Here is a 13,465-nt window from a genome sequence, read left to right on the forward strand (position 1 = left end):
ATTAGAGTGGGTACCTTCAATTGAAACATCTCAAAAATCAAGTACCCAGTAGAATATAAATTATTATCCATTTTTGGATTTTTCCAACATTCCAAATACAGATAATTCGACTCCACAGTTATGTCATCCCACCCAAAAAAATAAAAAAAATCCTTCATTCCCACGCAGACGTTACATCTCATGTCCTTGCACCCAATCCAGATCATTTCATATCATCCCGCGCAGTATAAAACCCACATAAAATTCCTTACGTATCTGGGCCTCACATAAGATGGTCCAAAATCAAATTCTCAATCCAGAGCTAAAAGTAAATGCACAATCTTCACCCTCATATGTACAACTCTGTCCAATATCCACTTCTATGGAACTTGAAGACTCCTATTGTTGATAGAGTTCGCTATCTTAGGACTTAACCCTTGATAAGCTACTCACCTGGAATCCATTCAGTTAGAAACTAAAATGTTGGTAGTAACTTCTCAGTACATTATTTGACTGACATTCTTAACTCTCAACAGAAAATAATAAGACTTATGAGCACAATGTCATTTTAAATCCACTATACGGATTTATAGATGCTACAATCAAGCATTTGAATTCCAATCAGTTCAGTAAGATGGCCAATGATCCCCGCTAGTTTTCAAATCTAACTTTCCACATTGACATTAAGAAGGCACAACGGTAGCCGAGCGGGTTAAGAGGCGAGACCTGCAAAGCTAATATGCATTGTGGTACTGGGTTCGATTCCCCGGTCTTAGGCCTTGGATTTTATTTAATGGTTAATAAAAAGAAATTTACAATAAAGTATGTTTGCTAGTCGCCTCCGTCCATGACACCTAATTGGTAGTTGGACGTTAAGCCCCGCCTGAAAAAATAGGCGATTACTTAACTTAACTAAAAAATGAATCAGTTAGAACTAAAGATATTTAGTAAGACAAAATTCACTCCAAATGTTTTGTCTTGCAATTTACTTAGAAATACTATAAAGAAAACTGTGCAGCACATTGTAGAAATTATTTTTTATAAAATCCAAATTCAATGAATTTAACTTCTATATCAGTGATTCTCAACCACTGAAGCACGCGAAAGTACCGCGAAAGTTTTGAAGTGTGCGCGCCAAATTTTAGAAATGCATACAATAAATATTATATAATTAATGTAGAAGACGATATGAGAGTAGCATTATCATTTATACGACCAAATATAAAGGAAATTAACAAAAAACATCAAGCTCAAATTTCTCATTAAAAGTTTTCTTATTATTAACTTGTAATTAATACCTTAATAAACATATTGTAACGAAGTTGACCTGGGCAGAGAAGAAAGGCCTAGATTGTGCTAGGGATTGAGCGACCAAAGTCGGTAACAGGCCGCCACTGTGTAAACAAAAGGGCCGGTCTATACCTGAGGAGAAAACAAAGGCCTAGATTGTTCTAGGGGTTGAGTGACCAAAGTCGGTAACAGGCCACCACTGTGTAGACAAAAGGGCCGGTCTCTACCTGAACTGGAAAAGAAAGGCCTAGATTGTTCTAGGGGTTAAGCGATCAAAGTCGGTAACAGGCCACCACTGTGTAGACAAAAGGGCCGGTCTTTACCTGAACTGAAAGGAAAGGGCTAGATTGTTCAAAGAGTTTAGTGGCCGTAGCCTGTAACGGACCACCGCTGTGTAAAAGCCAGCTAAGAGAAAGGCTCCAGTTGGGGTGGTGGCAGTATGTGTTTTCCCAGCCAATGAGCGGCAGGTGGGAGCAAGACAGGCGGAGTTGGAGTGTGACAGAAGGTTGGAGGAGGGCGGCCCCAGTTGGGGTGGTGGCAGTATGTGTTTTCCTCAGCCAGTGACCGGCCGGTGGGCGTGACACAGACGTAGTGGGGCAGACGCAGTTAAAAGGAGGCAGACACAGCTGGAGAAGTCAGTTTTTAGTCAAGTTTTTGAGTTAGTCTTGGAAAGTTAGTTTGGAGAGACATTTTGGAAGTGATAGTTTTTGAGAGAGTCAGTGTTGCGGAGTGCTTCAAAGTTAGCCAGTTAGGCGGTTAGTCAGTTAGTGAGCAGTGCTTTAATAGTGCGGTTGAGTCTAGCGCAATTCGGTGCAGTGCGGACCAGTGGTCAGTCGTGGAACAGTTTTGTCAGCGTGCAACAGTAAACTGTTGTGACTGTTGTAAATGGTAACTGTAATGAATAGCGTTAGTTGCTAGTAAATGTTAATGTGTTAATAAATAAGATTATTACTTACAAATTTAGCGAGTTTTATTATTTAATCAAACCCACATATTTAAAGTAACTAGTGGCAGGCATTAGTTATAGTTGTGAAGTTTTTAGTTAAAAAGATAGAAAAAACTATTTTAAACAGTGTATTATGGATAAGTAAAATATTTTTAAACTTATTGTTAGTGTACCGCCAAAATTTTAAAATTGTTGTGTTTTTTGAGAATCACTGTACTATATATAAACAAATAAAGTCCACATTGTGATTTAGTTTCTAGTTGGCAGTAAATAGATAGATAGAAATAGTTTTATTTAAACCATTAATAATTTACAAAGAAAAAATTGTACTAAAGTAATAGCTGACAGAGGCATTGGCTGTCTGTCAGGAGTGCCAATTGCAAGTAAGGCAGTACATCAATTAGATTCAATTATTAAAAATAGTACAATGACAAAATGTAAGTAATAAAAGAACAAAATTAAAATAATAAAAAAAGTAACACAATTTTTCCACTTTAAAATTATATTTTTATTTTAATTCATCATTAACCCATCTACCATTTAATAATTGAATTGGCTAACTAAAAAGGAACGATCCTTGTTGACAGTATTAGATAATGAAATAGAAGCAGAATACACTATACCCGCAAGTAAACCCAATTTTCCTATTTAAATACATAGTGGGTCTATCTGGAACCCAGATATAGTTCTCTAATCTAGTAATACAAGTTGCATTCAAAGTTTATCTATTACACTTGATTGGTCCATTCCCCACAATGGCCGAGCTTAGACTGTTTACTCGAAGCGGCACCTTTACCGCAACCAAACTACCCTATTCTTGTTCTTGTAGTACAATTTCTGGGCCACAACAAGATTTCCTGTATTTATTTCTGGCTGAACAGAATCAAAACTTGTTCTTTTGTTTAGAATACTGCTGATAACCGTCCATCTTTTATGTCAATCTCCAGTAAACAAATCTATTTCAAAGTATTATCTAACCAAGTTTTTCTCGTCGAAGTTTAAATAATTTTATTTAACTTAACAATAATGTTTAAGTATAGAACGTGCCACATTCACTCAGTAGAAAAATACTTTTTCATGTGATATGCAGTTATACAGGGTGTTCATTTTAAGACGGCTCAAATGCATTTCATGCTTAAACGGCTAATCTGAGCAAATATATGGAAAAAATTTGTTGCCCGTCATCTCTAGTTTCAGAATATGTGACTTGATTTTAGATTCCTGCCCGCATACACGACTGACGCGCGACCAAAAGTGAGGGTTCATACTTGATCCCCATTTTCGTATACACAGTTTTAAAGAGTATAATATGTTATGAAAGAAACCGAAAACCGCAATTCGATATCATCAAAATTAAAGGTGCTAGGCCATTTCAAAATCTGATATTTATTAATCATATTTCAATTTTTTAACTTGTTATCAAAGAGAAAGAAGAGCACGCGATAGGTCATTTTGATGTATTTTTTCATCCCCTTTCTACTAAAAATATTGCCAAGGCAGTAAAGCTAGTATTTTTCTTAATATCGGGAAATAAGTCGTTTTCCGAGGGATTTTTCTAAGCAATAATCAAATGTTAAGAGCTTTAGATGTTCTCAAGCATACACGAAATGGCTAAAAATTAATTTTACATCTGTTACAAACAAGAAGGTTTAATAATTATTTGGTAATTTTGGGAGAGTTGCATTTAATTACCAAAAAACATTGGAAACCTCCTGCCACATATTTACGAGGGTCGTTTGAAAAGTCCGTGCAAAGTCAGAGAGATAGCACCACTGGCGCGTATCGAGGTTATGTTTAGTTAGTAGCATCTCTTGGAAGAACACACACCAAGTTTCAGCCAGATCGGTCTATTTCTTTGTGTTTGGCATTCGTTTGAATCGAGGAAGTCGAGTGATTTTCAAAAAATGGACGAAAAAGAATTTCGTGTGTTGATTAAACACTACTTTATGAAAGGCAAAACGCCTCAGGAGACTAAAGAGAAGCTTGATAAACATTATGGTGACTCTGCACCTTCGATTAGAACAGTTTATAAGTGGTTTCAAAATTTTCGGAGTGGCCATATGGGCACAAGTGACGCTGAACGTTCTGGACGCCCTGTTGAGGTTACTACTCCAGAAATCATTGATAAAATCCATGAAATGGTGATGGATATCAGAAGAGTGAAGGTGCGTGAGATTGCTAGTGCTGTGGGCATCTCGAATGAACGGGTACATAATATTTTGCATCAACATTTGGACATGACAAAGCTATCCGCAAGATGGGTGCCGCGATTGCTCACGCTTGTCCAAAAACGAAATCGTGTGAAGTGTTGCAAGGACGGTTTGCAGCTGTTCCAGAAGAATCCGCAGTACTTTAAGCGTCGTTTCGTCACTGTGGATGAAACATGGATACATCACTACACTCCTGAGACCAAAGAACAATCTAAACAATGGGTTACTAAGGGGGAATCTGCGCCAAAAAAGGCGAAGACCGTTCCTTCGGCCGGAAAGATTATGGCGACTGTCTTTTGGGATTCGCAAGGAATAATCCTCATCGAATATCTGGAAAAGGGTAAAACTATTACAGGTGCATATTATTCATCGTTATTGGACCGTTTGAAAACCGAGCTGCAAGAAAAACGCCCACAATTGGCCCACAAAAAAGTCCTTTTCCATCACGACAACGCACCAGCTCACACCTCAGCAGTTGTGGTCGCAAAATTAATGGAAATAGGGTTCCAACTCGTTTCACATCCCCCCCTATTCTCCAGACTTGGCTCCCTCGGACCACTATTTGTTCCCCAATATGAAGAAATGGCTGGCGGGAAAAAGATTTTATTGAAACGAGGAGGTGATTGCAGAAACGAATGGCTATTTTTCAGACTTGGACAAATCCTATTATTCGGAAGGGATCAACAAACTAGAGCAGCGTTGGACGAAGTGTATAAGCCTAAAAGGAGACTATGTTGAAAAATAAAAAAGGTTTACCTCAAAAAATTAAGTAGTTTTTATTTTTGCACGGACTTTTCAAACGACCCTCGTAAGTGATCAATATCTTTCATGTAAAGGATCAAACTTATTCCTTAATTTATCAAATAATGCACTTTACTCAAAGGCTCCTTTAGTCTTATCCTCGGTCTCGCAAGCCAGGTTAGCCTGGAGGTTATCAACTGCCCTCTGTATCTGAGGAGGCACCTTTAAAGGCACAGTACATGCTTCACAAGTTGAGTAAAGTGCATTATTTGAAAAATTAAGGAATAAGTTTGATCCTTTACATGAAAGATATTGATCACCTAAATATGTGGCAGGAGGTTTCCAATTTTTTTGGTAATTAAACGCAACTCTCCCAAAATTACCAAATAATTATTAAACCTTCTTGTTTGTAACAGATGTAAAATTAATTTTTAGCCATTTCGTGTATGCTTGAGAACATCTAAAGCTCTTAACATTTGATTATTACTTAGAAAATCACTCGGAAAACTACTTATTTCCCGATATTAAGAAAAATACTAGCTTTACTGCCTTGGCAATATTTTTAGTAGAAAGGGGATGAAAAAATACATAAAAATGACCTATCGCGTGCTCTTCTTTCTCTTTGATAACAAGTTAAAAAATTGAAATATGATTAATAAATATCAGATTTTGAAATAGCCTAGCACCTTTAATTTTGAAGATATCGAATTGCGGTTTCCGGTTTCTTTCATAACTTTTTATACTCTTTAAAACTGTGCATATGAAAAAGGGGGTCAACTGCGAACCCTCACTTTTGGTCGCGCGTCAGCCGCGTATGCGGGCAGGAATCTAAAATCAAGTCACATATTCTGAAACTAGAGGTGATGGGCAACAAATTTTTCCTCTACCATTTTTTTGCTCAGATTAACCGTTTAAGCATGAAATGCATTTGAGCCGTCTTAAAATGGAGCACCCTGTATATTTTGAGGGAAATTTTGTGATAAAAACAAAAAAAGCTCACCTGATAGATAGATGAGTTCAATTTTAATTTTTTGTTTAGTAAAATTGATTATTCTTAACAGTCTTTGTTTATTGTGAATTTATGAGCATATTTGTGAAATATAACACCTGCTTTTCCTGAGAAATTCTATAATTTCTGGGAGTTGCGATTTTTTTTGGACTGGGAGTTTATATTATTATTTAAGGAAATTTAAGCAAGTAAATTGTTGTAGAGAAAATCGATTAAGTGATCGTTTAGTGCTATTCTTTGAAAGCGGTACTTCTTGCTTCTCACTTTATCGATGCGCTGATAAATATTGATAGTGGATACCTTATCAATCATTAACGCTGATTGAACATTGCACTGGTGAAACAAAAGTGTGACTGACTTTTATAACAACTGTTCGATCTAATAACTGTTTTAGTGTTACAATAACCAATCATATGATCACTTCGTAACTATATCTTTCTACCATTTCACCAAATCGTTGCCCAATTCTATCATTACGCTTCTCTTCACCGACCTTTCGCTTTCAATTAACATTAAAGTGAATGTTTTATCGTACTGTAGACAAGTGGGCTTAATTTGAATAAATGTTTTACGATTCATTTGTCTTTTTATTTTCTGTGGTGAGACTAGTGTTAAAAATAATCACAGATTTAATTTTGATCTGCCTCTCTCTCCCACTTAGATGTTAACTTAAGTTCACAAGAGATCTTGAAATACAAAATTAATTTGGTATACTTTACAAAGGATCGTGCCGCGATTTCATACTTACATTAATGCACAGACGTATAGTCGCCCACTAGGAATTATACTCGTATTTACATAAGTTAAGATTGTTTTGTGTCAAGGTATTATTTTGTTAGTGAGTGAACACCTTTCGGTTTTATTTTTAATCTAATTGTTTCACTGAATTTTAACAAATTGTTTACCAGCCACTAATCTTACGCCAAGTCTTAATTAAAGGTAAGAGGATATTTTACACAATAAGTAACTTTTTAGAGAGTCCCGCTTATAGAAAACTATATTTTTGGTTAATTCTAGTTTTGATCAGAACTATGAAAATTCAACCAGTTAAGTTCCTTAAAATGGACTTGTGTATCTTAAATTCGAATGAAACTATTTATGAAGTGATACCTGTCTTTCCTAAATTCAAACTTCTTTTCAAGTAAAGCTTTCAATCTAGGATCATTTTCAGGGCTGTGGGACACAATTTACAGAAACAAGATTACAAAGTAAATTGATTTTATACAAAAGAAAAAAAGATAGTTTTTCTTATTAATTTTTTAAATCTTTTATTGAAATTTGCGTCTGCAACGGTTGTTGCAACAAGCAAATGTGATATACGAGGTCTGTAAATTAAGTAATGAGACTGATTTTTTTATTCAAAAAGAATTACAATTCTATATTGTCACCTTCAAAATAACTTCCTTCTGAAGCCACACAGCGCTGGAGACGTTTCTTCCACTCCTCATAGCAGTGCTCGAACTCCGATACTGGAATAGCCTTCAGCTGGACGGTTACAACCCAGTGTTCCCTCTAATTTTTTGTGACCTGTGTGCGCACTTCTTTAAGTGTGTGCAGTTTTTTCCAAAATAAACAACTTTTGTGCGGCAATTTAAAAAAAGCAAAGCTATGTACGACGGGCAAAAAAAATGAGAGGTTTGCCATTCTTAGTTTGGAGAGAAAAACAAACTGAGATTTGGTTAAGAATAAATTACCTTCTCGGCTGAACCTTCTCTAACTACTCGTAAGTTGCATTGTGAAAGTGCATTAGAGTACTGGTGCTAGGGATCTGTGGAATTGCAACTCCATGCGGAAATAAAGTTAATTTGAACTTTCGTAATATTTTGATAAATAGTTTGCTGTTTGTATATTTCTACTCTTTCTAAGATGTCCTGAGTCCTTATGTCTTCCCAACATTGGTGTAAACCACAGCGACATTAGATTATTGTTACTGTCCGGCCGGTGACTGTGTTTGATAAGTTGATTCTGCATTGTTGCTTTTTTACGAACGTATTTGTCCGAAACCGGTCAGAGACCTAACAAATAAAGAGAAAAATTATACTTTCAAAACAGAGAATAACGAATTAAAATAAGGGATATTATGAACCAACCATTAAGCACTTTCTTCATCTAGTGTAATAAAAGAAAGTAAATACAATTTTAAAATAAATATTATAAGTGATTGTCAAAAAAATTCTTATTCACTTTAAGTCAGATACTCTCTCGAAAGACAAATCGCACCAAATACAGACAAAGCCAAGCAGCAATCCTCCTCTCTGTCTCACACACACACAAAAAAAAACACCTGCTGCTTTTCTGATGATACAGCCACTGCTATTGATGGTATTGCTGCTTCAACCGCTACTGCTATTGCAGCTGCAGCCTCTACTACTGCAATTGCTGCTACTACTTTGGCTTCTTTGTTTCGTTTTAATCAAAAAAAATTTTGTGCGCGCAAATATTTTTCATGTGCGCTATGTTTAAAATTTATGTGCGCGCGCACAAGCGCACAGCTTAGAGGGAACACTGGTTACAACTGTTTGAATGTTTTCGACTGTCCCAAAATGAGTTCCCTTGAGGTGATTTTTCAACTTCAGGAAGAGAAAAAAGTCACAAGGACTCAAGTCAAGCGAATAAGGAGGCGGAGGAGCCACAGAAATGTTTTTACTGGCCAAAAACCAAGTGTCAAATTACTGGTAACGAGTCTTGGGTGTTTGAGTACGATCCAGAAACCAAGCGACAGAGCATGGAGTGGGCACACTTCAATCTCTCCAAGGCCCAAAAAAAGCAAGGATGGCGAAGTCCAAAGATCAAATGCATGCTGATTTTTTTTTTTTTTCTCGATATCCACGGAATCGTCCACAAAGAGTTTCTACCTCAAGGTAAAAACGGTCAATCAACACTTTTACCGAGAGTGGTTCTTAGAAAAACTTCGAAAAAGGGTCATTCTCGTGTGAGACCCAAACATCAAGAACAAGTGGGTGTTGCATCACGGGTAATGCTCCTTGTCACACAGCATTTTCAATAAAACAGAGTTTTTGGCCAGTAAAAACATTCCTGTGGCTCCTCCGCCTCCTTATTCGCTTGACTTGAGTCCTTGTGACTTTTTTTCTCTTCCCGAAGTTGAAAAATCACCTCAAGGGAACTCATTTTGGAAGAGTCGAACGGCTGTAACCGACCAGCTGAAGGCAATTCCAGTATCGGAGTTCGAGCACCGCTATGAGGAGTGGAAGAAACGTTTCCAGCGCTGTGTGGCTTCAGAAGGAAGTTATTTTGAAGGTGACAATATAGAATTGTAATTCTTTTTGAATAAAATTTTTTAAAAAAAATCAGTCTCATTACTTAATTTACAGACCTCGTCCACATCCAAATCACCATGATTATGAGCCTAAAAAACAAAAGTTGTAAATATTTTATTTAATGGAAATAATAAAACAATCCACAGTAATCAAAATGAAGAATGCCTGGTTCAGATGTATAACTAACGACTCTCTTACTAATTTAACCTATTTTCCCTTCACCTATTTATCAGCAGACCCTTCTCGCTGAAGGTCTGCCCTCCATACTGGACTTGTACTTGGTTATTATTACACGAACACTTAGCAAAAGTGGTCTTTGTGTTATAGAAAGTGTACGAAGTAATTATACTAAGATAGAAATCAAACTTCAGTTATAAATTGAGTTAAAAAAATTAAGTAACAGTAAAGTTAGGGAGTGTTTTAAGCAGGTAATTTCTTACGCTTTTTTTTAATTTATTTTTTGTTTTTGACTTGACTCTGAACTTTAAATTAACTTTTAATTTTTTCTTAAACACTTTTGGGGTGGCCACTTCTTTTTCAATATTTTGTTCGCCTAAACTAAGTTCTTGTTATTGATTTTATGTTGGTAACATGTCAAAAACAAACATGGTTTAGGTATATGGAAAGCTCATTAAATATTATTTAGTAATGTAATAAGAAATAAACTTTAGTTTTAGGCTCAATTTACCAAAGCGAACTTACAAAATAATGTTACAAAAATTTAATCGTCCCAGTTTTTGAAACTTTTTTGTTTTTATCAACATGTGCTGCATTAGAACCTTCAAGTGATACTCACACATCACTATTTATGATGAAATAATCCATCCAGGAATCATAAAAGGATGCGTTCCACTAAGCGTTCACAACGATCACGCTCACGACCGCGGTTTTGCCCGTTCCACTTGCTTGCGAGTGTTACAATCGAAAACTCAAGTGGAATGGACTATGGGGGCGTTCTAATCGTTCATGTAAACATTACAAATGGCGACCTCGAAAATAAGTCAGAAGCTTGAAGAGGATGTTTTTTAATTTTAACCCCGTTTATAAGCAGTTATAATAAACTTTATTAATTATTGGTGAAGTTGACTTATATTAAAAATATATACTATATAATTCAATTTTTATATTAAATTTTCGTGGAGTACTTTATAAAATTTATGTTTAAATTTTTTTTTTTTTAAATCTTTTATTGTAATTTACCACTGCAACAGTTGTAGCAACAAGCAAATATGGTAAAAGAAAAAGAAATAAAAGAAAATCATGAGTGGAGAAGGCACCCAGTGGTGTCACTCCAGTAACGGGCTTTGCTCTCAAGATAAGAGTAGATAACGAGGCCATCTTCTCTTCAATCTCCTTAGAGGATTACCTGGTAATGTGGAGGAAGATAGGTGTTCTATGAGAGGGTTAGGATGAGCTGCTGTAGAGTGGAATGATGAATTTTAAGAAAACGAGTGTTAGCAAGATCTGTAATGAAAGGGATTTTGAGGTCATTATGGATGGTGAGGTTAGATACATAGAACGGAGCGTTAAGAAATTTTCGTAGTATTTTTTGACTGTAATGCCTGGAGGCGTAGTGAGTTGGAACGCTTAGTCGATCCCCATACTTCGATGCCGTATGACCAAATAGGTCGCAGTAACGTTAGATATAAGAGTCTTTTGTTATCTAGGTTTAGTTTAGATCGTTTGTCAAGTAGTCTGGCGAGAAGTTTTGTAGCGTTGGTTAGTTTCTTGTCTTTTCAGTCTATTATGGGGGATTCCATGTCAACCGTTTGTCTAGGTGCAGTCCAAGGTAGCGTACTTTGTCCACAGTTGGTACAGGAGTTTGGTTCAAGATAGTAGGAGGTAGGGTTTTCCGTCTGAGAGTAAATACTATAAACTTTGATCTCGTACCGTTAGTTTTGATTCTCCATTTGAAAAGCCAGTCCTATAAGCGGTTGATGTGTGTTTGTAAAGCTCGTGTAGCGATAAGAGGATCGGAATGAGGAGATAAGATAGCAGTATCGTCAGCAAAGGTGGAGAGGATGGTATTTGGAGGACTTATGTCTGCTGTATACAAGAAGTAAAGAAGAGGACCTAGGACACTGCCCTGAGAAACACCAGCTCTGGCTAGATGGATATCAGAGTCTGCTGCTCCAATAAATAAAATTAAAATGTCTTTTGTGGCAACAGTAGGATATTTATTAATGCAACGTAATAATGCTTTAGAAAGTTCTTCATCTAGTTCCGATGAAAAGTGGAATGCAATTTTACAAAATCGCAATGGTGAAAAGCGAAAACTTAGGCCACGTATTAATTAACTATCAAAGCATAATTGGTCGTTATTCAGTGATTTAGTTTGTAAAGAGATAAGTAATTTTTCACTTTATTACTTTTTCTTAGACTTTCGAAAAACACATTCAATTACTTACATGAGATAATACTTTCATTTACCTGATATAATTTTTTTGGTCGCCATCTTTGCTTTTAAAAATTGCGCCCAAATTTCTGAACGCCCACTTCGACCCAGCTGTTAAGGTGGGGCGTTATGAGCTTCGCGTGAGCGAAAATAATGACGTCATTGGTGACGTTTTCGCCACGACCACTACGATCGTCATGTGGAACGACTGAAGGTTTATTTTGATCGTTGTAAGCGCTTAGTGGAACGCACTTAAAGAAGTTATGGGAAGGTTAATTTACTATTCCCTGGAGACAATTTAACCTTATTTATATATATTTTGAAGGAAGATTTTCTAAGAAGAGTCTAAAATAGGGTAAATTCTTCTCTAATACCTGTTCTTCATCCTCGCCAAATCCCCTAGCACTAACCAGGTGTTCAAATAGATGGCTACCCTAGATCAAAACAGAACCACTAAAACGCCACAGATCAGGGTGCTGGCAGCTAAATAAAAACATTCTCTGGTACCAGATCTACCTTTTAGCATTAGCCAGTTATTTCCTTACTCTCTATATCTTTCTTTAACTGAAGTTACATCAATAAATATTAAAAGTGATCTTGACGGTTATAAATAACTTTGTGTACTTAGGTTATCTATTAGTACAACTACGTACCACTACAGTCATCTTTCGTCAAACACTAACAGCCTAAGTGGGTGTATCCTTTCCCCCAACACCACTTCTACAGTTAACTTAGTTGTCTTAACTGTCAAAACCAGTTAAGAATGAAGTCAACACTCGAACATTGTCAATAATCCTGCTACTCTTTCAAGCTACATATATACCCCACCATTCTTTCAACCGAACTTAACTCAATTCACTAGTGTTGTGTGCAGTAAGTAGATAAACTAAAACGGAGCAATAGAAGGGGTAACATCGTGCCTGCGACATACTTTTTTAAAGATAGATCGAAAATCGTCTAAAGCACGTTTTTCTTCTATTCTTAAAAATAAATTACGTTCAGTATTGAAACAAAAAATTAAATTACTTGTCAGCAAATAGAGAATTTATTTCTTATAAACGTTGAGTTTATAAAGTTAGGCTCATTATTAATTAACTTAGGTGATGACTGTTAAAATATCGCATGCATCATTTTATGAAGAATTTATTGATTAGATTCTTCGTATTGTGTTGCCATTTTAATTCTAGTAAGAACCTATCATTCCGCTTAATTTTATTAACTATTTAACATTCCATCTAATTGTTTACAAAGTTATACTCATTATTAATTAACTCCGGCGATGACGGTTAAAATTAGATTCTTTGAATTGTGTGGCCATCTTTATTCTAGTAAGAACCTATCATTCCGCTTAATTTTATTAACTACATAACATTCCATCTGATTACAAAGTTATGCTCATCTTTTATTCTAGTAAGAATCTATCATTCCGCTTAATTTTATTAACTACATAACATTCCATCTGATTACAAGATAAGATAAGATATTAGTTGGGACGGGACCTATACCCCAAGGCACCGCAGCCACAGAAGACTTATTGTGCCAATCCCTTCTTAGTTCTAGTAGGCGAACCCTCCCCTCCTAAAGAGGTCAAGGACTTTCCCTACTAGTTGTTTTTGC

General features: G+C 36.1%; 1 protein-coding gene across 7 annotated transcripts in view; it reads left to right on the forward strand.

The window, feature by feature from the left end:
• The window catches only part of LOC141447210 (calcitonin gene-related peptide type 1 receptor-like), a 444,034-nt gene that overhangs the window by 85,111 nt on the left and 345,458 nt on the right, over positions 1–13,465 (forward strand). The window lies entirely within an intron of this gene.

The sequence above is a fragment of the Rhodnius prolixus genome, unplaced genomic scaffold, assembly GCF_049639745.1.
Source record: "Rhodnius prolixus isolate KJV_2025 unplaced genomic scaffold, Rpr scaffold_7, whole genome shotgun sequence".
Taxonomy (NCBI): Eukaryota; Metazoa; Arthropoda; class Insecta; order Hemiptera; family Reduviidae; genus Rhodnius; species Rhodnius prolixus.